A 27,520-nucleotide genomic window follows, 5' to 3' on the forward strand; every position below is an offset into this window, starting at 1 on the left:
TTTGAAAACCTTTCAATGCTTGCCATGAATGGCAACAATTGTTCTATAGACTGCACAGTTACAGAAGTCTTTAAAATCACCAGAAGTCCATATGACAGCTCAAACTAATATTGCTATCTTTATGTTAGAACTGTAAAGTGGGATACGCCATCACAAAAAGTATAGATTTGAATACAGTAAGAACTAAGAGAATCTCTGAACAGACACCGCTTTGACATTCTCCTACAATAACGTTACATTATTACAGAAAACTAGGACAAGCCTCCACCAGGAGATATTCACCACAGCACGAGAAATACCTCAGAGGGATCACAGATTTTATTTCAGGTGCTTAGGTCCTCCGCTTTTATCACACGCAATAAAAGCGCTGAGATTGCTGGAGATGATGGCAACCGGTGCCCACTACTACGCCTGTCCTCTCCTGCTTCAACCTGACGTGAGCTGCCAAAGGACGCCTTCATCTTTGAGGAAATTCTCAGCAAGTTTAATCACAGAGTTTTGGTCTGGGGCCAGCTCTGTTCTTTCAGGCAAGAAACTTTAGCACCAAGCATATGGCAGATTCTATCTCCCCCTGGATCAATATGTTAGCCTATCATTTACAGGAGTGATGTGTATCCAACCTGTCTCCTCGGTTTGTCACAGAAGTCCTCTTTTCTCAGTTGCAGCATGCTGCTAGTCATCTGTGTCTCCACACTAAAACAAACCCTTGCAATGACGCGATAAAGGTGCAGGAGCACAATTCTTAACAGTTTTCAAAGGACAGTGAAATTTCATCAGTACAGAAGTATTTCAAGAGCCATTACAAAAACATTTAATGCTCGGCTGCAAGGGACTTTTCTTTGGTCAGTCTACTCTTTTGAAAAAAAGCCATATTTCAGGAACGCTTTAATACCAATTAATACTTCTGGGAACTGCAGTGCAAGGAGATACGTCACCATGTCTCGCTCTTGCTTGAGGTCAGTACACAAAGGCACGGTGCTTTGCAGCAACGAAGCATGGCAGTTGCTCCATCACGTCAGGAAAACATTCTTCTGAGGAGCCTGCAAATAATAAGATGACATTCACGTATCTTGGGAGAAACAATGGCATCACGGAGTCCAGACCAACTTCCCACGGTCTTCTGGGAACTCCCAGAGATCTCAGAATGGGCAGTTTTTTAAAAACTCATGTTTCATTTCAATTGTAGTATCATGCTTGTCACGAGATAAGATAATCTGCTGCTCTGGCCTCACTGTGCATTGATACGAGGCTGCTGCAGATGACAGGGCCACATATGCACATTTAAGTCAAGCTGTGTTTCAAATTTTTGCAGGCTTATTTTACACACAGAGCAGTTCCTGTACTCCACAACACCGCGGTGCTTGTGTTGCTCTAAGGACACGGTTGTTTATCACAAAATGAGAACATATTGACGTAGTAGGGCTTTCTAGATCAAAATTAACTACCTGAAGATCTTTGAGGTCATGGAGTGTGCTATAAGTAAATACAAATAATATATAAGTAAATGCAAAGAATTTCAGTTATTAATATAAATAGGTTTGGCATTATTTTGACCACCCTCCACCCCCTCCCCTTTTCTATTCATCTTTGTGGCACTTTCTTAAGAAAATGTAAATGTACCTCTCTTTTTGCAGCTTAATCTCCGTATGTTTATCAGCTGTAATTACAGCTTGGTCGCAGTAATTAAAATACACGACACCTACTTGTTAATGTATGCAAGAAAAGTAATTTTCTCTGTCGTAATTTCAAAACATTTGTTCAAGTTGTAGCCACAAAGAATACACACATGTTAATGTATTAGGTGCCAAAAAACCCCCTCTGTATGACTCAAGAGAAGCAAGTGCCAGCTTGCTCCAGCAATGAATTTGGTGGATAAAACAAAAATCTGTCACAATAAAAGGCAACATTTGTTCTTTCCTAATACACGGTAAATTGCAATATGATGAAAATTACCTTTTCCTTTACACCAGGGGTGCATCCTTTTTGTTGTCAGGGACACAAAGCAGACCAGGGCTCTTCACTGCCAGACCAAGGGGCTGATCCTGAACCCCCGTGACAGCCAGCAGCGGCAGGAGCAGAGGGGCAGGAACAGCCAAGGGAAGGAGAAGAATGAGAACTTCTTGCTGCATATTTTTCTTGCCCTTACAACAACCACAGAGATACCCCTGGACTGACGTTTCATGGAAGGCTAGTCAAAATGAAGACGAGAAAAGCTTTTGAGTAAGCTAATGAAGCTATTAACATAAACTCTTTGAAGGAGGCAAGATGAAACCTAAATAAATCATAGCGTAAACATACTCCCCAATTTGTTCGTGTAGCACCAGACCATATTTACCAGAGAGAACTGAAAATAAGGTCAACTTTAAAGCAAAGATTTAAGAAACAGAACGAAAGGATCTTTGCAATTTGGCTGTGCTCAGGAGGCTCTATTTGTTGACACAAACATAGCCCGGTTGTTCTGCCACACACAACAATCATTACTCATCCACCGGGTCACGCCGCGTTTTCCATCCTTTTAGGCAGAGCCTTCGAGTTATTGATTCCATGAATCAAAGCGCCCGGGCAGCGCGGGCTGCCCCGCGTGCCGGCGGGGACGCAGACGGATGGATCTGCTCCTGCGGGCTCCTCAGGGGAGGGAGGGACCAGGAAACTGGGGAATGTTAAGTATTTTTCTAAATGGCTGTCAAGTCACTTCCAAGGTACAAGTAATGAAGCCAGGTCTATATATATATATATATTTTTTTTTTTTTTCATTGAGCCAGAAGGCTGTTGAATTCGAGCCTGAAGATACGTGAAAGCTCAGCAAACTTTGTGGGCGTGGGTGTGTGGTTTGAAATCCCATCAGAACAGAACAAAGGCTTACCAGCTATGCTGTACAGTGTCTTGTCCTCCCCGACCTCTGGTCTCAAGCTGTGCTTATTTCAAACGAAAAATGCCACAACATGAGGTGTAGAAATTAAACTTTTCTGAAATCATACGTTTTGTGTCATCCATTAATTTGGCTCTGACAAACCTGGAGTACTTAATATTACACAAAAAAGACTTTGCCCCCTGGCCCCTGCCTGCCCTGTGTAAGAGAACAGGACGTGCAGAGAAGAATTAACATGAACAGCAAACTAATAATCCAAAACCAGTGCAACTTCACACATTTATCTAACAGGTCCAATTACACCTTCCTCTAGTGAAGGTGTCCCTGCCCATGGCCAGGGGGCTGGAACTAAATGATCTTTCAGCTCCCTTCCAAGTCAAACCACTCTGATTCTGTGCTTAATTAAATAGGCTCAGCTAGCACTTCCAAGGGTCAGGCAGCTAGATAAGTCCACACCGACGGGAAAAGAAGTCAAACCCCCCAGATTTGAGACTCTCGCTACGACCGATGCAGCAACAGAAGCTTACTTCCCATGTATGTTTATAGTACTAATGCCAGTTACTGAAAGTTTATGTAGAAGGGCAAAAGACTGCCAATTTAGTGAGAAAAGCACAGGTTATCGCACACCATCCGTCTGACAAAAAGGCTAATCCTTAACAAGAGAAAGAATCTGCAGCTTTGATCAGCGAGGAGCCATGTATAATTTAACAGTGCTGTGGCTAATAGCAACATGAAATAATTTACTCTGCTTTAATGGAGACACGCTCCTCTCCCTTTTCTCGGGGTATCAGAAGAGCCCGCAGCAAACGACGGCGCCTGCTTGGGGCACACACTACGCATCCTCCAGCCCTGCTCAGGGGCACCTCAAGGCTTCACCTGCAGCCACAGGGATGGGCAGAGCAAGCACTGCTGGCAGCACCCGCCTCACTGTTCCCCCAGGTGCGTTTCCCAGAGGTGTGGGAGCGTCGCACCTCGCCTAAAACAGTCCAAAGAACAAACTGAGCTCCTAACCCTTCCACCGAGCGACGCACCTTCCTTCTCTTCCCCCAGCACTGCAACCAGCAGCGTGACTCTTGTGAAGGTTTTCTTGCATTATTTTAACTGACGTGCAGATACCTCTCCTGCTTTGATTTAGGGACGACGGCTGGAGCTGTGCGAGGCAGAGATGGATGTGGATGCACGGAGCCGGTGGCTCTCCCATGTGCCGCCCGACTGCGGTGAGCTTGAGCAACACAATATATTTTGACAGCTCTCACAAACTTGTACCTTAAGGAGCTTACAAGAAAATGGCTGTTTCTTTACAAGAGAAAGCACGTTATCTGAAAGGATAAATCCCATTAGGCAAAGAAATATGCTTCATTTCAATAGTAAAAACAAATTTCCTTTTTTTTTTCTTCACTCTTTTCTTTTTATAGCCTCTTCTTCATCTTTTCCTTCATTCTTTGGATACTCCCAGGAAGGAAATAAAGTCTGCATTTCCCCAAGTACTATAGTTAAGCAGGTAAAGACATGGGCTTAAGGAGAGGGATGGTGCAATCTTGCAGCTACGAAGCAGAAACGTTCTATAAAGCAGAATTGTACAGCAACTAGTGCAAACAGTGAGGACAGAAGAAAAGACTACAGGTCTGTGAGTGCTGTGGCTGAAGCTAAGACCACAGGTGTATAATCGAACCCCAAGAAAACACTTGCTACCTCCTACAATTAACGCAAATAAAGCAGGTAAGCACCCGCTGCTCGTGAAATATCTGTTGGGAAATTGATCAAAAGTAGTTTCAGTTAGGGGAGGAAAAAGCCTGAGTTTTACATCTGTGTTACTGGGATCATGTCTCTGTGCAATGGGGGTACAGCTCCCCCCAAGCTCCCCCAGAGCACTTTGAGGAAGGGGGCGCGGGGAGGATGCCCCGGGGCAGCTCGGGTCCCCCCGCACAGCCCCGTGGTTCAGACAGGTCCCACCCTGCCTTCGGCTGCCCCAGGACAGGGCTGATCCCGCTGGGGCCGATGCTTCGGCACAGTGGTTTCTGCCATCAGCACGCACACACTCTCTCTGCTCAGTTGGTCTGGCTCGTTTGTTTTTTTTTCCTAAGCGAACAGCAGGGTTTAATGACTGAACTCGAGGCTGTGCAAGTCTAACTGAAATAGACTTGCAGATAACTAACCAGCTCCTTTCAAAGCGATCGTGGAAACAAAACTGTCCGTCTGAGGAGGTGAACTCCCTGCAAAGCGGCTTTCATTAACGCTGCTCCCCTAGAGCTGTGTCATCTAGGCTTTGAATGACACTAACAGGCGCTTGGTCTGAGTACAGAAATGGGCCAGCGGGAAGAGCATTAGCAGCTGAACTTTATTTAGGTTCATCACTGGATTTTTTATTTCACGTATTTTAGTTTTAAAAGGAAGTACTGGTAGTTAATACACAAGTGTTATTACTTCTTCCAACACATGAAGTGTTTAACATGTTCCAGTAAAGTTTCTGGGTGGCTTTGGAGTCTATGTCACTGAAAACAGAGGCACATCCTCTGCTCCGATGGTTTCTGGCTGAGCCATACCAAGGTCAGTGTCCCTTTTGCCTTGGGAACAGACTGTAGGAAGCAAACACCTACAGAAACACTAATATTATTACACCACACTATGGTGGGTACTCCACTGAGGACACAGAAGTCTGGTTTTCAATTCCCCTTGTAATGAGATACAGTTGAGATTGCTGCTGAGTACAATACCTATTTAAATATATTCTAAAACTTATCAATGAAGTTACATTATCTCATGTTAATGTCCCATTAAAAGCACATAATTCACTCTTAACCCTTACAGTATTAAATGCTATAAGGAAAGCCACACGGTACATTTCTTGCTATTTGAGAATAAATTCAAGCCCTAGAACTCACTATGCAACCTATATTTCAATAAATAGAGTTTTCACGCTACACTAACACCCAGCACGGTCAGAAAAAATAACCCTCATTTATTTTACCAGGGGGAAAAAAACACAGACTGAACTCACCCTAGCTCTATCATCATTATATGCATTTTAGCAAATGTATTTGAAATGCTGTGCAAGTTCTTTACTCAGGGAACAGCATGATAATCTCTCTTACTGACGGCTATGCAGCATCTCACCACAGGCACCAAGCTCCAAATACGAATTCTCTGACTCCATGAGTCTGCCTCCTTAATTACTTCACTAAAAACTTGATTCAGATTAAAACTCTTGTACAGCATTTTTTGTTTCTCTAAAAAGAAGAGAATTACACATTTCTGTTCACGTCTTAAACATAAAACATGTGTGCACATGCCCAGAGACTGAGAGCCACATCACCTTGTGGTCTTGCAAAGAATCATGAAAACTAAATCAGAGGGTCAGATGCTCTCGGTCTTTGGGAGTTAATCAGTACAATAACCACCAATGGCTACAAAAGCATTTTACTCCTGGACATTTCTTCTCTATTTCCTGGTTGATAACAAGGTGTGTGTAAAAGCTATTCTTTGCCCTTTTAGTGAAATGTGTGCAATTTCTTGACCACAGAAGACAAAACATGTACTTACTATCGGTATGTTTGACCAGTTGTACCACTGTGACGTCTGTTAGGGCACCAGCTCTTGCACGAGTGGAATTCAGTTGTGAGAGGAGGATGGGTACCACCAGGAGAGACTCCAGCGAGTCCTCACTTCACCAGGATAACCAACAGCCAGATGTTTCAGACACTCTGACTGGTGAAACGGGAACAATTTGATTTCCTGGTCTAAAGAAAATGAGACAAACCTGGCTTCTTCATATTCCACAGAAGTATTCTAGTTAACTTCATTTTTTTTCAAAGAGCCAAGAAACAAACAGCTCCCTGAAATTTAATGGGATCTTCTCCTGGAATTTTTCTTCCATATCCAGAATATTCAAGAGCATTAATTGACCACAATAAGTGAATAATTTCAGAATGACTGGCACAGTATTCATTCTCAGACATACCGTTTTACTTTTATGTAGTCCTGTGTGGAGCCAGGAGTTGGACTTGATGATCCTTGTGGGTCCCTTCCAACTCAGGATGTTCTGTGATTCTATGATACTTCCATTCCTCAAATATAATTCACCCAGTTGAAGCTATTACTCAGGCCCCGCAGTTATTTGCCTCATCCACAATAGATACAATCACAAGCAATGCCTGATCATACAGATAGGAAGCACATAATTTTCCTCTCATCTGTTCCTCAAACTTAGTAATTTTCTCTTTTGTAACATTTTATGAAGAGGAAGGAAGATGATGAGTAGGGGAAAAAGAACGGATAACTGAGGAGATAATAGTAAAAAGAGTCAGAAAAGAGGTGATACATAATTTACTACAAACAACAGCAGCAGTACAAGGACTTCAGGTATTATATAGACGAAGCGTGAATAAAATCTACATTCTCAGTATGGACAATTTCTTGCATTTTGTGTTCTTTCTTTTCACTTGTCTCAGAATAAATTTCTTAAAGATTCATTTCAGTAAAAGAAAAATATCTTCCTTCATACGGCATGTGCCTCTGGGTAAAGTGATATTGTCTGGCCATTTGATGCAACAGTCCAGCATTTTTTTGGCAATACAAAAAGGAATAACATGACAAAGAAATGAGAGAAATAAGAAGTGCTTAGCAAAAGTTAGCTTTCTTAATTAAAAGTTCTTTACAATGTGCTATACTTTGACATGTGTATGAAATCACAGCAGCAAAAGACTAATTATTTTTGGTTCCTCTAGCATCACCTACAAGCTCTGACATACAATAATGTGAATTCACTTGAAATTGATATAGCACTATTTCACAGCCGTAGTGTATCAGTAATAGAACTGTTAGTTGGTCTGCTCTTTTTAGAGAAAATTTTTACTCAATGCTATAGTTTTCAACAGCTTCAGCCAGTTCTAACCCTCCACATGTGCTGGGGTGAGCTGCAGCTTTACCCAAGGACTCTTTCCATCACCAATTTATTCACAGCCATGTAGGGATTTGGGAGAGTTTGTATATTTCTTGGTATAAATGTTTAGGCAGAAAAAAAACAGTGAAACATTTTGTCTTTCTAAACATGTTGTGGAACCTAAATACATCTAATATAATGAACTTTGTCTTATTCTGTGAACCCTTTTCCCTTAGTTTTATTGTGAGCATATTGGCTAGGCTAATTTGTCTTTCCCAATAAACAGTTAATTACCATTTGTTACAGCTGAAAACTGTCTCAAGGCTGGATCACATCCTCTCTTTAAAGATCTGTAGCCAACCACATCCACTTCTCCTCGGCCTTCTTCCTGTGTTTACTGCAAATAAGAGGCAACGTTACTTCTGATATTAAAAGGAAATAACTACATTGCACACAGGACATGAGTATCCCACCTAAGCAGCTTGCATGGCATGAGGACAGGCAGGCACAGAGCTGTTCTTGCTCACCTCTGCCCTTGCCTTCCCTTTGTGCTCGGGGGGTTTGTTTCAGCAAGCAGCATTTCTCCCCTCAGGGGCTGGCCCCAGGCACCACCTGCAACCCATACTGGCAGCAGTGAGGACTGGGAGGGTTTCAGGCTCTGGTGTAAGATGATTTTGTGTGAAACAATAATGACAGAGCATGATAGGGTGTTGGCGAGGTCTCGTTACCTGTGACACCTGAGACAAATCTCCTTCAATCTTCAAACTCTAATAAACGCTTGTTGATGACAGTCTGCTACTGCTGCTCCCCAGCAACAAGCCTTAGGTTATCTGGTCAAATCCCCGTGGTGCCAAGGAGGAAGATCAGATGTCCCATCAGCTTCACAGTTCACAGAGGAGGTTTCATCCTTGTTGATGCCTACTCTATCAAAAAAAAACAAAATACTCAGGGTTACCCTATTAAGGATCTTACCAAAAAAGTCTTCTGCAGGCTGAAAGTTGTGAGAGCTGGATTCCCACCAGAAAGCTTTTTTTAAAATCATATTAAACCAGAAATTTACACTATGAGGAAGGTTTTCAGAACAGGGGCCTAAATTATCTTCTCTGAATGGCTTTCCAGTAGATCTGCCCAGCCTGAACTGCACCGGGAACTTACGAAGCTGAGCTCCCAGCTTAGAGGCATCCAGACCGATGGAGTGATGAGGCCTGGAGCTCCTCCAGCTGCTCAAGGTGCAGGAAATGAGAACTGAAGCTAAATCAACCTCCAACAAAATTATGCACACAATAGCTTGCTAAGAATTGTAAATAAATACAGATATTCTGCTTACCATTGCCGCATTAATTTCCACACTCCAAAGACACCTAAGCATGGCTATCCCTTTTGCTCTGAATAGCTGATCAGCAGATTAAAATACTTTCATTAGACTGTTTTTGTTTGGATGTTAACAATTGCGGCGATCTCCCAAGAACTGCAGCTGAAGAACAATGTCACAGAACCACGTGGGCAATTTCTCATTCTTGTGCAGCAGGACCACTTCCAACTTATCTGAATATTTCCTCAATTTCCTTGTTAAAAATGCAAAATAAATAAAATTAAGAACATTTGGTTGGTAAAATCATGTATAGTGGCTGGGAAAGGAGAGGCAAGGGGAGGTGGGAAGAGGGAATCACCTGTGTTGCCTGCAGCAGCACGATGTCCTGCAGGGATTTCCCGGAGGGCCACTTCGCTCATCCCCAGCCGACTTCCCAAAGGGACACGGGGATTTCTGCAAGTTGATGACTGGTGAGGGCCAAGACTTCCATCTGTAGTGTTTGAAACTGAAACAGCATAACAAAATACGTTATTTCTTTGGGCAGTGAAAACAGTGAGTCATCCTTCAAAAAGTGAGTGAGAGAGGTGGAGTCGATCCACAGGACATGCTTCAGCCACCCATGAAAACAGACATTAATGACCCAAAATGAAACCACACACAGACGCTACGGGAGCATTGGTGCAGCGCTGGGCTCTGCAGCGCAGGTTCACGAGGACTTTTTTAATCCCTCCTCCCCCCCCATATTCTCACCAGACTTGCAGGGAGGTGTACATTCACAAGGCAGGTTCACACTGCCTAAAGTTTTTGTTTCAAGCTTTAACTGTACAACACTAAGCCTCACTAAGTTTTAGTATATAGTTTTCCAATGAACTTGGCAGGTAAACGTTGGGAAGTTTCTATCCCCTTGTGAAAAAAAGATCTTCCACATGACTACAAGTTATGGATGTCAGAAAAAAAACCAAACATTTCCCAGAGAGAGCAAGCATCCTCTTTTCTAACACATGAAAAATTAACACAATCAAATTCCATTGTAAAATACACTTCAGAATTTGTTTTACTGGCTTTATTACCTAGACAACTGGGATATTTTTTTCTTTCCCTGAAGTAGAAGCACATATCTAAATGAGAGGAAAATTGATGATATATAGCTAGCAAGTGGTTATGAAAAATAAGGGGCCAAAATTTATCTCTATCATTACTATACAATGAAGCTCGTGCTATAAAGAGATACTATAACGGAATAAATCAGAAACACTGGTAGCAATGATCATAATCCTTGTTGTTTGTAGTAGCACCTAGAAATTAGGACTCAGGATCCCATTTTTCTTGGCATTGTAGGAAACACAGCAGAGGAAAGAGCTGGCAAGCTAATAACCTGTGTGACAGACAGGCTGCTACAGGAGGGAAAAAAGCAGCAGAGGCTGGGAGAGCGGGACAGGGAAATGAGAGAAGCAGCAGCTGCAGCTTGTCCCCACCCGGGCAGTGCCAGAGGGCAGAGCACTGCGGCCACCGGAGCACAGCCAGATCTCAGAAGGGACACGGAGGTTAATGTAACAGCTCGCAGAAATGATTGGGACTTCTTTCCTTTGCACAGGGGCAGTGTAACACACCAAAGGGACTTGGAGAGGCAGGCGCAGAGGTGACAAAAAGTGCCGTTGCCAGCAGAGCAGCAGCACGGCACGGAGAAGAGGGTTTTCAGGCACTTCTGGACAGGAAGGGGACAAGATGTGCCCGTCAGGGACATCCACCTCCAGCACACATCTATCGCACTTGAAAGGGAAGGAAATACATATGGTCTGGACGAGGACCAAAATAACCTGGAACAATTCCTGTTGGGTAGAGCTGAGGGACTGTTAAACCATGCAGGAAAGGTAAGAGTAAGGGGGAATGCCAGAAAGAGCATCTGGTGTGCTGTTGCGTGCAGTTACCTGGGGCAGTCCAGCTGCGGGAGAGTCAGAGGAAGGGATTACAGCTCCTGAGGAACGAGCCGGCTGCAGCAAGACGGGCCCTGGGCTGACTGCAAAGGAGCAAGATTTAATTAGTATTTCTGGGATGAAAAAGGCTACAGGACAAAGTCCTGACCTCACTGCTCCCCTATTAACGTTGATCAACAATTGTTAAATGTCGAGGAAACCATTCTTTTCAAATGTTATTCCTATGTCATGATTCATTCATATACTCAAATTGAGTTAGAAATTAAGTTAAATATCAGGATAAGCGGTCCTACTGCACGGCAATATAGAACATTCTTCATCGTGGGTCATCTTTAAATGAATTACGAGTCTTTTTTTTCTTTTTTTTTTTTTTAATATATGTGTGCTTCTCGGAGAAGACGTAGCTACTGGTGATGGCTGAGCAGCATGAGCAGCATTACCTGCAGGGTGCCCGGCCCCGGGCAGCTCCTCGGCCCCCCGTGCTCCCCGCTCCTGCTTCGGGAAGGCACAGCCACAGGCACGGCACCCACGGGGCAGCACTCCCCGAGTCCGCTGTGCGTGCAGCAAGCATCCTCAGGGAATGGGAAGCTAGGAGAACAGGCCTGGTGAGAGAAATAAATAAAATAAATAAATAAAAACAAAAATAAACGATAAAGCTGTCCTGCCACCCACCCTGCAGAGCATCCCGCCCAGCGGCGCCAGGAAGGACAGAGGTCCCGGTGCCATCAGTGGGATTATTCCTGGTGTGAAACTCACTGGCAGCTACAATCCATGAGGGCTGTACTAGGGAACTGAAAACCACTGAATTAAATCCTAGTTATAATTTAGCCCGGCTCAGCCTCAGCTAAAGAAAACTATTTAGTTTTTAACTATTCCACGTTATGTATTTTATACATTTAAATCCATGGAAGTGTTTACTTATATATTTATATTTCATGGACTATAAAACAATAATAACAAACTCCAAATTAGTCATTTCCTTTTAGATAATAAAGTCACAAAGAGAAAAATTTGTGGCTTCCAATTGTGCCAACCAGTGTTTGAAACGACATGAAAATCTCTTCAGCAGTCATTACTGCCTAATTGTTTTGGAAAGCTGCAAGAGAATCATCATAGCTGCTTTGTTTGGTTGGTTGGTTTACTGAAGAAAAGTTAATTTCATTCAAAGCTATTAACTGTTTCAATCTCTTTATTCTTAAAAAAGAAAACAGAGATGTGAATTGGCAAAATCTGTTATGTATTCTATCAAAATATTTTTCTACAAAATAAATCTTACAGCTCGTTCCTTTTGAAACTGATGGAGAGCAAGTCAGATCTGCCAAAGTACGTTGTCTTATGCTCATTGCTAATGTATATTTTGTGGTAAACCAGATACCCATACGCAGTTTTGTAATCCCAGTATAGCGCGGGGAGCTGTTAAACTCATGCATTATGCGTTCCGTTCTGTAAACACAAAAGAAAAAGCGCTTACGATGTAATTAGTTTATTTGCTGTTACTCAAGATCACCATAGTTCACATAATAAGTGATAAAAGGACTGCACCCCATTTATGCTGTGCGGGGATAGGCTTCTTGTCCTGCTCATCGACGTGCCTGGGGAAGGCGCAGGATTGCGCTGGCAGCTTGAAGCAGCCGGGGTAAAGCAAAAACCCGAACGTGAAGTGCTTGAGATAGAGGACAAAGAAACCTGATGTTCAAGTACCGGTCTGAGACTCAGAACATCTCGTTCCTAACTGCTACAAATTCCCTGTAGCAACCTGAAATATGAGCAACGCAGGCAGCATCTGCGCCGTCCCTGCCGGAGCGTGGGCTCCCCGAGCAGGGGGGGCTCAGCTGCTGCCCCCCAGCACCGGTGCTGTGAGGCTGCAATCTCTGCTGCTCCTGCAGGCACTGGCGCAGCGAAAATAAAAATAACACCTTGCTCTGCAGCGGGGATCCTTCAAGCCTTCTCTTTACACTCTGCTTAATAAATAGGCTCTCTGTTTTCAGGCCTTCCCCTGGACAAATGCCTACACATCGAGTCCTGCATTTCTTCCCCAAATCCATCCAGATCCAGCCTGAGATGAGCACATTAGAGCTGGTTTTCAAGATCAGGCAGTTCATTCTTGTGTCTCATCCCAGACTTAGCAGATGTTCGGGAATCTTTAATATCTTAGCTGTAATTACTTAGTTTATAGTTATTGTACTGTCATATCTCTTGGAGAAGCAGACCAAAGTTTATGGCCACCTCCGCAATTAGGGTACATGTATCAGGAACAGAATAACTCCGACTGCTGCTCATTGTGTCAGTGATTTCACTGTGTCTTTTCTAAAAGGCCTTATTTCCATTTTTAATGGCCAGGCTCAATAACCAGCAACAGAGTCAGAGGCAGCATCACATCTGGCTGCACATTTATCCTAGATTTCAAATTGTACTAATCATTTGTGTGGTGGATAAACACTAGGCCCATTCTTTAAGTACCATAATCCTGACTACAAGACAAAAACCCAAAGCCCCTGATGCCATGCACTCTGGCAGCTCAGACAGGATTTTTCTGTAGCTCAGTCAAAACCGGTTGCTCACACAAATAGCTTCGTTTTTGGCATTCCGAAAACATATGAAAAGAAGCATGACCAATATCTATCTGCTTCTACCACATCTACAGTAGCACTGTAGACATGTATACAAGAATAGATGTATGATATATGGTTATATATGCATGTATGTACGCACAGACATATTATTAGCAGTCATTTAAGCCCTCCGTCCCTGGAGTTTTACACCCCATGAGCTCTGTCAAACCTCTTCACGCTCCTCCCAGTGCAAGCCAACCCAGTCAGCTAATAAAATGACAAAATATTACTAGCCTCAGGTGCTGTGTACAGAATGCCTCCATGGTACACAGATCTCATTATTTGCAGTAATGAAGAATTTTCAGTAGTGAAGATGAAAGGTCCCTGCTTTTTTTTTTTTTTTTTTTTTTTACTGGCCATCATTGTCATTAGATGCCTTAAAGCTCATACGCTACCACAGAAATTGCAAGGAGGTGATACCCTCAGCACTGCTGCTTCTTCCATGTGGAAAAGCACTCCCCATGCAAAGAACATTCAGCCAGATTTGTCTGGTGTCGAGCCAACATCCTGGTTCCTACCCAAGTGTTTCAGCAGCAGCCAGCACCTCAGTCAGTATGATTCATTGGATCAATAATTCTAAGGTCTGTACCTAAAAGGTTGAAAAATGTGGTAAAACCTGGCAGAAGAGTAATGATTGTAATGTTCAGCAAAATGGTTAATGAGGCTTGGAAAAAGCAGACTTTGGGGGAGAGAAATATGTACAGCTTTAACCTTGCACACAAGCTCCAGCAGAACATTCTGTCTTTTAGGTTAACTCTCAAGTCCCCATACGTTACGAGACATCTGTATTTCCTTGACATTTTCACTCTTTTACTGAATGGCCTTTTTCTTTCCCTATTTTCATGCACTGGCTGCTGGGGGAGGACGCGGCCCCTTTTCCAGGTCACGCTATCCCTAACCAGCACTTGCTGAATGGTTGGGTTTGGTAGCGCTGTTACATAAAGGCACACAAAATAAGGTTTCTTTCCTTCTCCCTGCCTGAACATTTTGTTTCTCCTTCATTACCAGTCCTCCCCAACCCCCATCACATACCATCTTACTCAAAATAACAAAATTTTCTCCCAGCTCTCTACTTCCTCATCATTTCACTCCCCTCAGCTGGTGTAATAGCATCCTATGCATAGGTTATCGTGCTCAAAGGAAGGCCAGTAACAGTAATGTTGAGACAGCTAAGGCTAGTGATATTATTTAGCATTTGATTACTCTAGGGAAAAAAGGACACTGGCAGCTACAATTTCCTATCATTCCCCTCCCTCTCACACCTTTGGAAGAACCACCAGGTCCCTAAAAACATCTCACTTCACAACAAGCTGAAACACATTTCAGGGTGCATGAAATGGCACCTGCCTCTGTGCTCTGCCTGGGATGGGAATACAGTACCCATCATCAGACCAGTAACATCACAAGATCAACTTAGAGAAGGAAATGTTAGACAAGTGATTTAGAATTCAAACCCCCACCTTCCTCCTCAGCAAAACACCCACGCCACATTACCACCAATACATTTTTCTTTTTAAAATAAAATTTACTATTAATTCATTCATCTTCCCAAAGCTGAACAAAGGAAATGTTCTTTTTAAATAGTTGTTAAATATTCTGCTATTTGCCCCATTTGTCAGTCTGCATTAGCAAGAGATCTATAACTAATCTCAGTGCCACCAATGATACCGCAAGCTGCTCCCTCCATCTATAAAGCATCGTGTCCACAGAAGAGACAATTAGATGCCACTGATCTCTTTTCTATAATTCGCTTTCCTATCTAATCGACAGTTATCCATAATGAACTTTGCATTGCTAGCTCAAACTCAGCAGTTTCTCTTGCCTAGTGCAAGACATATAGGAAAAACTGGTGGAAAATGGCATATAATGTTTTACGAAGTGATTTCTGAATAATCACACTTTAATTTTAGAGCTGTTTAACAGCCATAGCAAATGGCAGACAAAAGAACTGAAGTGAGGAGTATGACCTATGAAACGGATGAAAATACATTTGGAAAAGCCTCCATTAGGAAAGGGTCTTCTTGTCACAGGTCTATAAATCATGCAGTAAAAATGAAGCTAAATTGCAGAAGCAATTAGTTTTATAATTCTGTATCTTTGTAGTCATCTGGGTGGTAATAACGGTGGAAGTAAAATGAAATATTTTTGTCCTGCCTGAAGATGCATGGAAAGTTGTGAGAAGTTGTGAACTGACTCTGCTATTTGTGATCTCTCCAGCAGAACCTGAGCTTGGCTTGCATGGCCACCTGAATTAATCCATGGCCCAAACCCAAAGGTCAAGCCGCTGCAGCTGCTGCCCCTACCAGAAAGCACACGGATGCTTCAGAAGTCCTCAGAGCAGCTCCTGCAGGAGTCTCTGCTGAGCAGGGAAGGTGGCCAGCCTGACAGGAGCAAACGCTTCCCAGCTTTGTTGAATTTTCTTGCAAACGCACCCAATCCCTCCTCCAAAACTTCATCGAGTTCAGTTGCGATGAGAGCCTGGAACAGCCGCGGGGCCGGCCCTTCCCTCCGGCCAGGGACAGTCTGCAGGGCACAGGCCAGCACCCAGAGCGACCAGGGGAAGGGAGCAACAGACAAAGCTCCCCAGATAACCCAGATGTAACCCATTAGAAAACACCCAGAGACATAGATAAGTTTCCAAAAGCTTTGCTGTTGTAACTCAAGGAAGAAATGTATTTGCTGTAAAGGTAAATAACAACAACAGCAAAGCACAGATGTTCTCACTGGATTCAGACAGGAATAATTGTGTTCAAAGACAGGGGTCCATGCATCTACGTCTCACCTAGCTATTGCGGACCGTTGCTTCCACCCCCCCACCCCAGAACACCCAAATGTACAAGAAAAGACCCTGCGCTCACTCGCATGGGGGGCTGCAGTACTCAGGGAGGAAACAGACTGGAAAATACCAGAACGGCGATCATCCCGGGAGGAGAACCACACCTGGGGCTTGGGGAAGGGCTCCTCGAGCAGGCGCTGCTCCCCGCTTGAGGTTGTCCAACGTTTCTGTACAAACGCAGCCAAGCAAGGCGAGAGATCAAGGAAATCCTCCTTAGAAAAGCACACACTTATCTTCACTGCATCTGAAAAACGATTGCTTCCCTTCTTGAGAAGGATTTAAGAAGTAAAAATGTTTAAAAATTGTTGAAAATATTCAGACACTGGTTGCGAAACAACTATTTAATCTACAACAGAGGTTTTTGTTGGAGGGGAACAACAGAGCTGATGATTTTCGAAAGAATGCACCAAGTGTATTTCCTTGGAAAACCCTCCTGGAAAGGCACACTACATGCACTGAAATGTAATTCATGTGAATTGTAATGCACTGAAAATGTACTACAGATATTAAAACATTTTATAAAAGTGTGGGTAAAAAAGCATAAACCACTCCATGTACGTACTCATCTTCTAATACATCAAATCGCAGTCTGGGCTATGTCAGACCAGCTCAGACCTGTGGATTATCTGATCAATAGCAAACAAGAATGAGAATATTTTCAGTTCACTGGAAAAAAGTCAAGGAACGGAGAAATAATAACGGAAGCAGTGATTCAATCAGAAGGAGCTGTAGTAGGTGGCACAAAGCTATAGGACAAATGTCAAGCACACAAACAAATAGCACTGCTGAAGTGAAAAAGCATGAGTTATCAGAGTGTCTTTTAGAAGGGCTCCATGGGTCAACCTCCTCCTCAAGCAGCGGTATTGTTGAAAATAAAAAATTATTCAAGGAAGTAAAATCATGTGAGGCTGCAACATTTGTCAAATTTGTGGTCCCAGTCTTTGAGCCACGGTCACGCTGACCTTCCTGTCATTTTCAGACCTGAAAGTAAAGAGGAGAAAGCACACGGGTCTCGGGAGCCTGCAGGAGCTAGTCGCTGGAATCCTGCTGTTTGCAAACACCTCCTGGCTTCACAAAAAGGTTTTTCTTCCTGTAAGTTTAAGCTAATGAAAAGACGAACGTATTTTAACTGACCAGAGTGAGCTGACGGTCTAGCAGGAATGTCAAATGCTGTGGGAATAGTTTGTTTTTTTCTACGGTTGGGCAGAAAAACGAGCTGGAAGGAAGAACAGCGTGGTGTTCACGCTGACAAAGGATCGTCTACCTCTTTCTAGTGAAGTTCAGATGTCTCCTTGCTTTGCAGGTCACCAGCAAAGAGGCTTAGCTAGCCCACAGAAATCCTCTGCAGGCAAGAAGAGCCAAGTGGGTCAGGTACCACTCACAGATCCCAGAGGGATGACAGTTTGCTCTGTGCTTTACAATCAGGTGGAGTCTGAGTATTCGGGTCTTACCGTGCACTAACAGACAGCCCATCACTTCATCCAGGTGTATTTGTATTCTCCTTCGTGTTACAATTTTCTTAGTTGAGGCCAACCTCACCCGAAAATGAGTGAGGTTTTTGTGTGCTCTGGTCCTGCAGAACGGGGCTGCCAGGTCCTCACTCCTTTGGGTGGATTTTTAATTGGCATTCCTTCATGCAGGAGAAACGTCTGCTGATCTGACTGCACTTTGCTGTGGTCACCTGCTGGTACTTCATCCCGATGCCTCTGCAGAAAGCAGGCTGATGTCGTCTTTGGCTTTGAACTGCCGGGCTGTTTGCACTGAGTCCTTCTGGGAACCTGCTGAAGGACAGGCAGGGATGCTGATGGGGGGAGGGAATGGAAAGCCTTTGTCCTCACCTGTTCTGATTAGCATCCATTTCAAGCAGTTGTGATCAGAATAGTAAACAGCATCCTACATGCACTGGCTGGCATAGCTGCACCAGCGTTCTGGTTTATATGCAATGATCAACTCCAATATTCAAATTGTTCTCTGCCTCCATCATCTACAACTGTAATTTTCCAGTTATGGCAGGAATTTTTCACTTCTAAGTACCAAAGTGCATATTCTTGTGTATTTTTTTTTTTAATTATTATTCATCTTATTTTCATTACTGCAGCCCTCCCAGTCAACTCTTTCTTCCTATATACCAAACCTCCTCTGCACCAGCAATACCTCCCTCCCTAGGTTTTGTGTCATTGGTAAATTTCAATAGCACATTGCTAAGTTAAGTGCCAGTCTCAAAACTGTTCCTAATGAACTCTATTAATAACTCCACTCCTACGGGGTAGCTCTTCTTTTAGCATAAACTGCACCTAATTAGGTTTTTGCTGCTTTCCCACTCATCTTACAAGGTGCTAAATATAAATGACTGAATATAACAGCCTGAAGGCTCTTTTTATTCCGGCACTGTTTGTGTTTTCCAGCACTTCCCAGGAACTGGGAGAGGAAACCTTTCCCCCAGCCCCGGCAGCACTCACTATGCTCAGCCCTGTGCGGTTCCAGCACGAGGTGCACGCTGGTGGAGCTGCCTTGGTGCACACCAGGACACACCAACCATTGCAGGCTGGTTCATCGGTGCCACTGCTACACCCCTCCTACGTAAGCAAGTACACCCAGAATTAATTTGGGCATCCTATTATGTAGACACACTCATTAAAGCATTCTTGGGTGACCTGACACGTTAATGGCAGGGCAAAATACAAGTTACACTTGAAAAAAATAAAAATCCAGAGAGGATCAGTTAAAGACCAGGATGATCCATTAGAAGCACACGGTGTAGTGACTTCAATTATCTCCTTCTCCAGAGGAGCAGCCAGAGGCTGCAGTAACCTGTAATTACACAGAAGGAGGTGTGCTCAGGTTACCTCCTCCCATGCCAGCCGATAGATGGGAGTTGTGGCCTTCGTGTCCGCTGGAACGTGCCATAAAGGAGAACGCCCTGGTGGTGGGCTGTGACATGAGAGGAACGGGCTGTGGGACAGGGATCAGATCAAATGGACTTAAATACAGCTTTCAGTATGCCTTCCACACGACCTGCACTTGCTCTTCTCTACTGAGAACTGTGCCATAAAATATTTCCTAATTATTAAATTGCATAGCATTGGGTCAGAACATGACTATTTTCTGTGGAGCTGGATGCAGTACCAGTCATCTGCATCCAGGGAACGAAGAGGGAGGCGAGGAGGAATGTCTTTGCAAAACAACTCAGCAGGAGTAGGTTTGCTCTGCATCCAGTACAAACCACCAAACTCAGCCTGGCTTTATTTGGGAAGCTGTATAGCTCTGCTAATGCACTGCTATACTTCAGCTTTTAAAGCATGTATATATGTGTATATATATATATACATATATGTATGTATAAGTACAGGAGTTGATAGCACTTCTTTCCCACACCAGTGAGGCTCTCGCAGTGCGGTGGAGCATGGTCTGCTCAACCCGCCCCAAAAACAAACTTAGCAAAAGAAAAAGCAAAAATAAAAAAAAATAAAAACACGCGCGCACACAAAAAAAACACCTTCCAAAAACTTTCACACAGAGGCAAGTTTGCTGCCTTTCCTGGAGCTCCATGCTGGCTTTGCCCTGGGGGCACTGATCTCTGCAGGCGTGAGGAGCGCTGTCAGGTTCGCACACCTTTGGGAACACAACAAGGCACATCAAGTGTGCACACCTACACACGATACAGCAGTCCGCGTCTACAGCTCACAGTATAAAAACAAACAAAAAATGCAAGAAAGCCATAACTGCCAGCCTTGATGCATTATATTTTCCTGCAAAAGCCTTCAGCAAGTTCTAAGCTTAATATTAAATCAAATGCTAGTTATAATTCAATATGTAGTACTTAGTAATTCACTAAGTGAATTTGAGTATTACTCTCTGGAAAAAAATTTCTCTACTGTAATACCTCCAACCTCAAACAGCTGTTTCCCCCACACCAGGAATACAGCTACCCAAAGACCTCAGGAACACCAGCAAACTCGAAATCCAATGCATTTACTTTCATGTTCTGAAATAGCTAAGGTAGAATACAATTTTTCTTTTTGAAGAATTTCCTCTCTTGTGACAAGTAAATAAACGTCCAACTTTATGCTCATTTTAGTGGCAGAAAGAAAAAGAAGAAAGAGAAAGGAAGAGGAAAAAGAATCTGCAACAGGTTTGCTGAACACCAGTTATTCATTTCATGAAACACAACAAGGATACTTTATAAACTAATCCAGCTTTACGACGACTGCGATGTTGCCTTCGGTTTTGTGTTATTGGATAATTTGTCAGTTCTGGCACTTTGGCAAGTAATAAAGTAAGGAACAACTACTAGAAGCATAAGCAAATTATTGAGTCTGATTCCTCCTTCTTATTGTATTCTGAACAGAAGCTGGTTTTAAACAGAAGACTGTTGACAGAAACAAAATGACTTCTAGTACGTATGAAAGACAGCACTAAAATGAGAAGCTTGTATTTAAGGCTTTTCTGATTTTGCTTTTGGTTCTTCCCTCCCATCCCATCAAAATAGATCGCTTTCCATTAAATGGTTTGAGCCAAACATGAAAAACCTTAATCCCTACTCAGGTAAAGCTTCAGTTTGCATAACTGGTAGCTCTGAAGAGAAAGAGCATTGCAATGACTTCAGCTCAGATGCGTACCACTGAGCACAGCCACGTAGATATGGCTGCATCTTTTTACAACGGATTTTCTGGAGCCTAAAATTAAAACCATACTTAAAACCCAACGTACCTGCCTTGTCGCGCTGCATTTCAATGCACTGGTGTGAGGCGGGTGGACATTTTCGGTGCAAAGCGTACAGCAGAGAACTGCTGTTCTTGGCAGCAGTCTGCTCCAGGGAGCCCGTTCCTCCAGAAGAGCTGATGCAGTTCCAGAGCATCCCTGAGACACGGAAAGCCTCTGCTGCCCCTGGGAGTTCAAGGGATTCACAGACAAAGCATCTCCACGTGTACAACCTGCACAATGCACTGGAGGGAAAAGAATACATTCAACAGCACCCTAATTTAATAGGAATTCATTGACTGTTCACATAACCAAACTTCAGTGGTCAGAGCCAGAGTTTATTTTCCTCTTACAGATTGTCCTAGAAATGAAGTCAGCACTAATGCAGGATTTAACATATTAAATGATCATGAAAGATTAGGAATTAGTTCCACAAGAACAAGAAAGCCATCAAACAATAGCAGTCCCGCTTCCGCATTAGGTACTAATTTCAGCCCTCATGACTGGTGTGCATCTCCATATGTTGCTACTAACAAGAAAGAAAACAAGCAAATCTGGAATAGAGATTTTGGTCATATAAGCACTGCAGTCCTTGATTAAGGAAACAAGTCACTAACTGTCCAAAACGTATGGAATTAACAAAGAAGCAGATGTTTAAGTGTGCCAGCTTTAATTTGCTGCTAAATTAACGTATATATTCACCAGCACTCACCAATATTTCACCCTTTAAAGACTGTCACTGGCAGCGAACAGCAGATAGGGATGTTTTTCATTAGTGCCTTTGAAGCTAACTTTCTTTTTAATTTAATGATGTATGTTACTCACACGAAGCAGCGCATATTTTAAAGAGAACATGAGAACGTAACTGCAAAAACAAGACAGAAGACAACCCAGCTCTGATCAATAAACTGGCTGGATTTGTTTCATTTTGTTGTTTTATAGATTCCATTTAAAATGAGCATTGAGCCTTGATTTATTATCAAAAACCCACCGTAGTAGTTGAAAACATCACTTTAATGAAGAAAAGATCTTTCAGGGTGTTAAACCTCTCTCATTACCTGAAGTCCAAAACTGCAATTATGATCAGTATTTTGCTGACTTGAGGGAGATGAACTATTAACACTCGGAAATAAAAGACACTGAAGAGCAGTACATTCTGCCTGAACAGGGAAAAAAGCAAAGTATGGAACATTTGTTATTATCTCACCGCTAACTAGCTCTGTGAAGAGCCCATGTCAATATAACATTCTGTCCTCAACTTGTCACACGTACTAATTTAAACATGAATTTAAGGAGATTTTCGAAAATTCTATATAATTAATAAAGTATTAGCGAAGGAGATGTTCATGTACTGAAAGCCTTATATTTCATTTAACATCAAGTTATCCGCTTCTCTAACTCGTGCATTTCTGATATCACTAAACTGGATCAGTAAAAAATGGATGTCTCACATGAAATCCTAATTTCTCTCCATCACCAGCAGGCATGCGAGGGAAAAAGAAAGTGGGAATTTTATGCACAAGTAGTTGAAGAGACAAAACCAACTTTAAAAGCCCAAGTGCGTGGACTGTGTTGCCCTGAACCTTTTCCAGTTGTATTAAAAATCTTTCCTGAGATGGGTGCAGCACACTACTACTACCCTGAATTATTTAGTGTCCTCAAAGGCACTTGTGCTTTTCCCTTCCCTGTTCACTCTTTCTCAACTCTTTATGAATATACTCCTGCCAAGTATGTTCCACTAATGATTTCCTTTCACAGTGAAACTATGCAATTTCCTTACAGATCCATGTTCTTAGTTGTTTAATTTATTTTTTTTTTGGTGGTGGTGATGCCTAGTTTTTTTTCCTTCCTCCTCCCAATTCTTAAACTGGTGTGGGGACAAAGTTTGGGCTAAGCATTTATGAGGTCAGAGGACAACGCAATGAGGCCATGGCAGGGAAGAAGAAAAGGAACAATAGAAACAGACTAGATTTGAGTATATAGAGATGAATGTTGAGCCTGTGGGTCTGGACCTGCCTTCCTGTCCCCTGTGCTCAGCTCCATCCCAAGGCCATCCTCCTGGGCAGGGTGCTGGACACCAGCCCAGAAGAGGTGCCACTTCTCTGCTTCACGTCAGCAACACAGAGGTGCGTGGGGGTCCCACTTCCAGCAGGTACATCCTGAATTATCCTTTAATCAGGAGGAGTTTTTGTTTGGAAAGCAAGTTTGCTCCAGAGGAGGCCATGCTGTCGGTGGCAACAGGCTTTACACCAGTATGTCCCTCGTCCCAGCAGCCATCTCAGCAGATACTGCCTAGAGCAGCAGCCTGATTTTGTGTAAGGCTATTTTTTGTCTCTTACTCCTTTCCTTCTTGGAAATAATAACCACTTACCTGCTTCTCTCGGAGGCATGATCTGTGATGACAAAATTGTGGGTTTTAAGGCGTTCCGAGGCAGAGGGCTGTAGCTGCGCTGCCCAGCAGCTCCCCGTCCTCGATGAGCCGCTCTGCCTGCGCCAGGACGCTTTCTGGTGCCTCCCATTTTCCTCTCTGTGCCGGCCCAGCTGTGCTGGATAGCATACTTAGGAAAGAGAGCCAGACCTCTACCTGCACATAATGCTTTCCTACACACCTACACAGGAAAGGCATTAATGGCCAAATGGGCAGCTGCCCAGGCAGTAATGGACAAAGCAGCAAGAGCAAAGGAGAGGGGAGGAGATCTTTAAAGTCCATTACTTTACTGCATCATTTCATCTCCAGGGACATGATTTAGCTTGAAATGCTTGTTGTGGCTAGAGATTTTTACTTTCAGACTCCGCTTATGCAATTTTGCCTTTTAGTGTTCTCTTGCATGTTAATGATTCCACCTTTGCCACTAATTAAAAAAAAAAAAAAATCCTATTTGCCTGATAGCCCATTTCAAAAAATTAGATAATGGATCTCACTTAAAATATTTTTGAGAGGAGCACATAAATATATAAGACCAGTAAAGCCAGCAACAGTTGTGTGGTTCCAGAGTACTGTACAAGCAGATGGTTCATGGTTTCCCGGTCATTAAAAACTACTAGCTGAGAGGCAGGGGGAAGGACCCTATAGCTGTGCGGGGACAGCCCAGAAGCCAATTACACACCCAGATACCATACATTGTCAGGAAATTATATTCCACAGCTTGGCACCTGCGCCTGCCAAGCAATCTCTACATGAGCATTGACCAAGAATGTCAAGGTCACTGCTGATCCATGTGGAGGTGGAAATGGAGTTGAATCACTGCTGCCAGAAATATGACTATGTTCTGACAATTTAGTAATAGAATTGCACGGAGATGATGACACTATGTCTTGTTTTCCATTCAAACCCAGTGTAAAGAGGAACGTACAGTCTGGGAAGTGTGGCTGGTACAAAAATAATCACTTTTATATGCCTTACCTAAAATTTCAAAAGATTGTGTTATAATTTCTCTTTTTTTTGTTATTATTTCTATTTCTTTAATGCTTTTTAAATAAGAATAGTAAGTAAAAAAAAAAACCACACTACAAATAACTATCCAACTACTTTTCCTTGCTGGACATGAGAAAAAGGAACATTAACTGAATTTCCCTAAGAAGTCTGAGTACCCACACTAAACAAACTGCCAGATACAAGCAAGCACAACAATTCAGAGTGAACCTGGTTCTTTGCAGTCCTACAAGGTGAGATTTCCACTGCAACACTGCAGAAGACATCCCACCAGAAGATGCCTTGCACCCCACCCCCGGTCCCTCCTAGGCCCTGGGGACAGCCGCAGTGGCGCTGCCCTTGCCTCCCCCAACCAGCACAGCACTGGGGGCAGCTCAGCACCGTGCCCGGCCCCACCTCCGACTCCCTTTCCCATCAGCAGCTGACAGCTTCCCACAGCTAATATTTTACTAAATATCAAATTATTATTAAGTTGTAATGCAGCAAACTGATCTGCTCAGAGAGCAACAAGCACGCCTCCCGAAACAGCTGGCCAGACTGCGGCAATCCAGAGGCGCCTGGTGCAATTATGCTACGAATCAGTCACGGTAATTACAAATAAACATTTTTAAATTTTAATCGTGGGAGAGAAAAAGAAAGAGAGACAATCTCCAGCACCTCAGTGAAAACAAACAAACCCATGCTGTAATTAAGTGAACTCAAACCTGAAATGCCGTGCGACACGAGCCATTTGTGGCTGTTGCCTGCAGCGCTGCGGCAGGGGGGGCACACTGAGACCTCGCGCGTGGGGAGGGCGGCCAGGAGCTCAGCACCCAGGCACCCATGGTGTGCCAAGTCTGAATGCAAGGCTAGAGCAGGCGACATCCAACTTCAACGCCTGTCCCAGCAGAAACAGAAACAAACATTGTCCCTTGTAAGCTGTTAACAGAAATCAGAAAATGAAATTTCTCGTCCTTGCACCACATCTTCACTGACCAAATGCTGACTAGGGCCTCAGCGGAAGACTTGGTCTCCTTTTTTATCACTTCATCTTTTACCTTTTTCATTTTTCTATTTGTGTACTGTATTTTTTTCTGCCCTAGTGCAAGGCCTGAGCTGCTTCTGCTGAGGAAGGTGAAATATTTGTGGTGCCCTCAGCACCAGGCAAGCAGGGATGGAGCCGGGAGCAGTGGCACAACCCCAGCCCTCCAGGAGATGAGCGCCACCTGAGAGGCTGATGAGGCTGAGCCCAGACACTGCAAGCCTAAGCACCAAGAAAAATGCTCCTTAGTTGCTCTTTTTTTTTTTTTTTGCATCTTTTGTCCATGCTTGTTTAGCAGCAAGAGCAACGGCTCTGTTTCAGCTAATTTCCTTTCTTCACAAAGAAAATGAGAACTTTGATTATTTTTAACATTACACAGATGGCAGTTCTCGGTAAAAGTTCTACAGACAGGGAGAGATGAGGAAAACGCACACTATTAAAATGAAACCCTTTCTTAATAGTCTTTTGAAATTTTACCTATTTTCTAAAGCACTCTTTTTCCAGCACTTGTCCCTTATCTTTATATGACCTTTAAACAATATTTTCAAGCACAGCTCTGGCATCCACTTCTGCTCCCAAACCTTAAAGTACAATGATTTCTTGTTAATGTAACTACTGCTCAGCCAGTACTCGAGTGCTCCTCCACTCAACTGCAGTTCCTACAGAGCTGCTCCTTGAGAACTTCAGGAAATGGGGGTCCACAGCGGTGAGCAGGCATCTTCTGGCACCTCGTCTATGCCATTGTTGGGGTACTGGAGGAACTCACAAGTATTTTATGTTCACCTCATTTTGCTTCACTTTATTACAACTGAAAAAATCTACTTTTAAGAGAGAGTAGCTTTCTTAAGGTCTTTCAAGACCTCTTTCCCCAGTAATTATTCCAATTCCAACCAAACAAGCCCAAAGCAGGGTATTTGGCTTACCTGGGCATCATTTCTGTCTGTTCTGCCTGGCTGCCGAATAACAGAAAGCAAACTACCTTTTTCCTGAAGCATCTGCAAAAAAGGGAGAGGGATACTGTGATGCTGTCCAAGAGCTATTGATTGAAAAACCTATAAGCATTCTCCCTCCAAACACCCAACAAACCTTCAGACTCCTAATGTAAAAGTCTGGTAGGATGGTAAGGTAATATACTTGTTTTTATCTCCATTTTTTGTGTGGGGCTTACCTTCAATGAAAAAAAATACTAAAAGAAGTAAAGAAGAGAAGTAACAGTATGTTTTCAGTGTTTGCAGGACCCTGTGCAATTTGAACCAAAACCTTTTAAGATCTGAACATGGAACAGTCAAAACCGTCACCAAGTTTAGTGTCAAAGCAGTGGAATACGCAAATAATTTCAAACAGATAAAGCTGCTACTTAGCTTGAGCTCTCTTCTATATCCTGTCCTTAAAAAGGACTTTTTTGGTATATGAAAAATTCGTCATTAGCATCAAATTTTTAACACAAGTAACATGGATCTTAAAACTTTAGTTCTAGCTGCAGCTCCAGCACAGTAACCATAGAAATAATTTAATCTCTTCCTACTAAAATGTTGTTTGTCCTTGATCATTATTTTTCTTAATTGAAGTACTTTAAATACTCTGAACAAAATTGCTTTGTAGCACAATATATTGCATAAAAGTTGTTTCAGAATGTAACCTGCTGGTACACTATGTCCTACATTTAAAGAGTTTTCTGGGAAGCTCCTTAAAGGCACCTTTAATTTTTAATATCTCCCTGGAAATCTGGAACGGAAGGGAAGGTAGGTCATATTTTTGGGCATCCCATTTTTGACAGAGCTCTTTGAACTATGCAGTTGTGATTACGTATATATTCTCTGTGACTTAGATTCTCATTTAATGAAATTTTAAAAGCAGCAAGTCTAATTCCAGGAGGAGTAACTGGTTATTTTAACATTTTCTTAATTATAATAACCTGTGACT

At 43.0% G+C, this 27,520-nt stretch overlaps 1 long non-coding RNA gene across 9 annotated transcripts in view; it reads right to left on the reverse strand.

The window, feature by feature from the left end:
* Positions 1-22,331, reverse strand: part of LOC106036779 (uncharacterized) — a 44,917-nt gene extending 22,586 nt beyond the window's left edge. For 6 of the 9 annotated variants that reach the window (XR_010833833.1, XR_010833832.1, XR_010833835.1 and 3 more), the window contains exons 1-11: positions 21,153-22,331; positions 16,547-18,223; positions 11,435-11,596; positions 10,989-11,077; positions 9,419-9,565; positions 9,076-9,313; positions 8,477-8,671; positions 6,828-8,145; positions 6,410-6,606; positions 1,954-2,188; positions 936-1,040 (exon numbers count right to left, since the gene is read on the reverse strand). This is a non-coding gene — a long non-coding RNA (uncharacterized lncRNA). Of the gene's footprint in view, positions 1-935; positions 1,041-1,953; positions 2,189-6,409; positions 6,607-6,827; positions 8,146-8,476; positions 8,672-9,075; positions 9,314-9,418; positions 9,566-10,988; positions 11,078-11,434; positions 11,597-12,270; positions 12,429-16,546; positions 18,224-21,152 lie in introns of those variants that run through there. The other 3 variants (XR_010833831.1, XR_010833837.1, XR_010833838.1) reach the window with 3 other exon arrangements.
* Between the last annotated feature and the right edge of the window lie 5,189 nt (positions 22,332-27,520).

The sequence above is a fragment of the Anser cygnoides genome, chromosome 10 (genome assembly GCF_040182565.1).
Source record: "Anser cygnoides isolate HZ-2024a breed goose chromosome 10, Taihu_goose_T2T_genome, whole genome shotgun sequence".
Classification (NCBI taxonomy): Eukaryota; Metazoa; Chordata; class Aves; order Anseriformes; family Anatidae; genus Anser; species Anser cygnoides.